General features: G+C 33.3%; 1 long non-coding RNA gene across 1 annotated transcript; it reads right to left on the bottom strand.

Moving 5' to 3' along the window:
• Positions 1–3,392: 3,392 nt before the first annotated feature.
• LOC149530316 (uncharacterized) lies at positions 3,393–3,808 on the bottom strand. Its single transcript, XR_016359257.1, has 2 exons — positions 3,671–3,808; positions 3,393–3,478 (listed from the first exon to the last, which is right to left on the bottom strand). It is a non-coding gene; the product is annotated as an uncharacterized LOC149530316 (long non-coding RNA).
• Between the last annotated feature and the right edge of the window lie 591 nt (positions 3,809–4,399).

Genomic DNA, 4,399 nt, shown 5'->3' with positions numbered 1-4,399 from the left:
CAAAGTAGAATAGATTCTAGTAATCCAGACTTGAAATAATTTGACATTCCTCATGGATCTTGTGTTTGCAAAGGACATCAAGCCCTGGTGGATATCGGGGTATTGGATATCTCTTCTCATGTATGCTCAAAATGCCATTGCAGTGAATGAATATCTATCAATGTGTTGGCTGGAGGTTAGGATCATAACTGTGTTATAACATATATAGATCAGAAAGGGGCATTGATGTTTGTTTTGTGTTTCAGTTGAGAAATGTTATGATAATGTGATGACCGGTTATTGTTGCAGTGCAGAGCAAGCAATGAAACAATCAGTGTGGCAACGTTAGAAGCTAGTGGATTGTTTCCTGAAAGCTACTAGTACTGGATGACCATTGGAGTACTGACAGGATACGCAGCTCTCTTTAACTTGCTCTACACCCTCGCATTGGCCTATCTAAATCGTAAGTTGAATTCCTGATATCCTCTTTCTCTTAATTGTATTGGGTAATTCAAATTATTTAGATTGTAAGTTGAATCCCTGAAATCCCCTTTCTCTTAATTGAATTGGGTGATTCAAAATACTCAAGAAAATAATGATCTATTTGTCCATGTAAATCATAGTTTTTTCAGAGTCAGTTTTTCATCAACATTTTGCATCACATCCTGAGGATGGATCACAGAGTGTGTTTCGAAATATTGATGAAAAAATCCTTTAACAATCGATTCTAGAAGCATCAACTGAAGAATTCTTATAAATTGTAGAAACTTACTATTAAATCATTACTTATGCAGCTCTTGAGAGACCTCAAGCATTGATTCCAGAAGAAGACTCAGAGGAAAGCCAAACAGAAAGAGAGAGACTACAAGAAATGAAACTTATCTCTTCAGCTGGAAGTAAGATTGTTTGAAAGGTTTTTCTATGTTGTTTGAATCAAATTTGGAGTGGGTAGGGAGGGATTATCAGTAATGTTTCTAAGGTGTTGTGTTTGAACTTTGGTCTCAACAATTAAAAGGGGAATGGTGTTGCCTTCTATTGCAAATTATGATGCATTGTTGTTATACTTTTTCATGGCTCCACTGGTCTTTACTATCCTAGATGTCTTATATAGATTTGTGGTGACATTGAAACTTATTTGTCAATGGAAAAGCAGTCTCCTACCATCAATAAGAAGTGTTAAATGTTCTAACTTTTATATTATTCTATAATTAATTTAGGAGAAAAGTGGAGAAATAAACAATAAAACTCCTTATAGTTTTCTTTATGAAATACAAATTATAGCCATTCTCTTCATATAGTTACATGTTTTTAAAAGTTATAATAGATACACTGGATGCAATCTTACACCAACATGCTAACCCAAATTATCATTCTCATTAGTCTCTACCTCTGGTCATTATATTTGTTTGAGCAATATAGTACTCATACAAACTATCATCACAACAGGAACATAAAATGCTCCACCAAATCGATGTTGCAATTAGCATATATGGCTGTCCACGATTAAATCAGGCAAAAGTTGTTCACCAAATAAACTATCTACACTCAATACTCTATTAGGTATATCACAATTAAAATAAAACTGATGGATCCACACAGTATAAGCAAATGCTTCATAATAATTGATATAATATTACAACATAAGCAATCCAAGTAGAGAGTGTCGTGATTGTCTCATATCAAAGTTGAACCAAAAGAAATTACCATTGTTGTGGGCAATAATAAACTTACTTGTCAACTACTCAATAAATTTTCATACATATGAATTCAACTGTACGAAGAGAACAAGTTAATATTTGGCCAAAGACATAGTCTTGAAATTTGGCAGATAGAGAAAACACTCATTCAAATATACATGGCTTGTAAAGCCTAGTAATTGTAACTTTTGCATTTAGTGTCAAAAAATTGAATTCTTGAGAATTGGGGAAATTACCTGATATGCAGCCAAAGAGCCGAACCTGCTATTGTCTGTGTCGTCGCTCCCTTGTTCCTGTGGCAAAAAAGAAAGCATTGTCACATCATGCAGCATTCAAAGAAGTGAGAGCAAGCAAATAATTTGATAGCTATGAATACGCAGGTAATAAAGGCTAAGAATTATCATTACGTATTGTGCATGTTGCAAGTTTGATAAAGCATGTATTCCATTGCAGAATTACCTAGAAGCCATTGTAAAGTCATTATCCGTTTAACATATGTTTGAGTGAATAATTGCTATCTCAGTATTCATTTTTATATTTATATCATAGGATTTCTTTTGGTTGTGTTGCACATGACCTTCTTCATGGTGAGTGTAGCTTGTAGAATTTTTGCTATTACACAGATTTAGCCAGGAAAATAGAAGCCAGACTTGCAGGAAAGAACAAAGAAAAATAGAGCAGCACATAGTGACAAAACAACTAGTTCTATAATGAAAAATGGAACTGCCTGAATTACAATGATGGAATCCACCGAATATAACAACATATTACGGTGATGATGTTAAGAATTAACATTAAGTCCTGTTCACAATCAAAGCATAAAATCCTGCAATTTGAGAAAAAATTATGCAAAATATTGCATGATAGATTGATGGATCAAACTGGGTCTTCCATAAATTACCTTTTGAACTGAATTATCACCAACAAATCACCGTCAGGAATGAACTAAACTGACAGTTGGAATTTTGAATGCTAAGAATATTAATTTATATCTAATTAAATTTAAATAACACTCTAACTTTGTGTAACCATTTACTTAGAACTAAATCCTTGGTTGCTAATATGGCCTTTGGCAAGTGCTTCTCTCTGGGAAAAATTAAATGACCATCATAGTTCCTAGTTTGTTACATACCTTACAAACATTTCCTAGATTAAACATTTCACAATATTCCTCTTTTTTACTCGGTTTGTGAGTAGCATCAATAGTTTGACAGATACTACAAAAGCATGCCGATAAAAGATATTATTAATATATTACATGGAAGCACATACAAAGTGATAAATGAGTGTTTTTCTTAGCAACAAAACATAGAACCTATTGTTGCATTCAGTCACAAAGCTATGAGCATTTGATCACGATGCTTCAAATGTAGCTAATTATGACTTGCTTCTTAATTATTTTTCTCTCTACCATCGGCTTTCACAACAAGATCTTTATATCTTGAAATTTAAAAAAACTAAAACAAAGACTTTAACGAAGCATTCAGTCACGAAACTATGAGCATTTGCTCATGATGCTTCAAATGAAGCCCTTTATGACTTATTTCTTAATTAATTTCATCTCTATCGTTAGCTTTTACAAGGAGATGTATGCATCCTATATTTATAATAAAAAAATACAAACAAACAATTCAAAATGTGAAATATTATTGTATTAGTCCAAACAAAATAAAAGATATTCTGCCACACCTAAATATCCTAAATAATCTTTTGTCATTTTCCCTGTCTCAACAGTTCCTACACAGGCAGCTTCTAGCTTCTCTGAAAATTCAAGTAGTCTTGGATTTTCATCTAGTTTTGCCCTACTGTAAAAGCAGTAAAAGCAATTAAACACAGAGAAGATATTGGAAGTGAATCTAGATCATTCTTAGGATGAATGCTTGTCAGATCTGAAAGAAGTTAGTGGATACACTATCATGTAGATGTTGGTCAAAGCCATAAATAGAATGTGGATCACCCATCAATCATTGAACTTCTAAACTAGGTGCTCATACCTGTGTGCAAGCCCACGTGTCCATGCAAAGATAGAAGCTATGTTGTTTGTGCTAGTTTCACCTCCCTTTTAATGAACACAAAAATGTCGAGTTACTATACCATGAGCTGCTTCAGCCTCAATAGTCTTTCCATCAGGGAAAACCTATAAAATAACTAAAATAAGGAATGATTTGCGAAGAATGGATTTACTAGTTTCAAATTATTCTACAAGTTCCACAGGGATAATGGTTGCAAACAACTAAAAATATTCTATATGTAGACATTAAATTTGGGAAACTTCAACAAACTGGCAATGCAATTAGACTTATGAAAACAGATAGAATTAAAACTACATCCAAATTTTAGTGATCGACCAGAACATTTTTAGTCTTCTAGCAAAATAAATGTTCTACATTGTTAGGAATCTCCTGGCCCTGTAGAAGATTAAGATTTGAAAATTTGAAAAATGATGAGACAAAATTAACTCAGATACAGAGGATTTTGGATCTTGGCTAATAACCCAGAACAGGTCCGCTTAAAACTAGAATACATGAATCATGAGCCCAACTTGAGCCATGCCATTGTGCATGTTTATATTCAATCACAACAATAAATATTAAAAACCTCCAAAAGTTTCACTTTTGAAATATAAGCTCTTCACAGCCACACAAATACACAGAATCATGGACACATCTGCCAGACATTTAAATGCATGCAGTTCCACCAATGGATAAAAGTGGCAACACATA

This window comes from Cupressus sempervirens, chromosome 11, assembly GCF_028749045.1.
Source record: "Cupressus sempervirens isolate cs-2001-9-10 chromosome 11, ASM2874904v1, whole genome shotgun sequence".
In the NCBI taxonomy this organism is placed as follows: Eukaryota; Viridiplantae; Streptophyta; class Pinopsida; order Cupressales; family Cupressaceae; genus Cupressus; species Cupressus sempervirens.
Note: the sequence above shows the minus strand (reverse complement) of the source record. Positions and strands in the feature narration are given on the sequence as shown.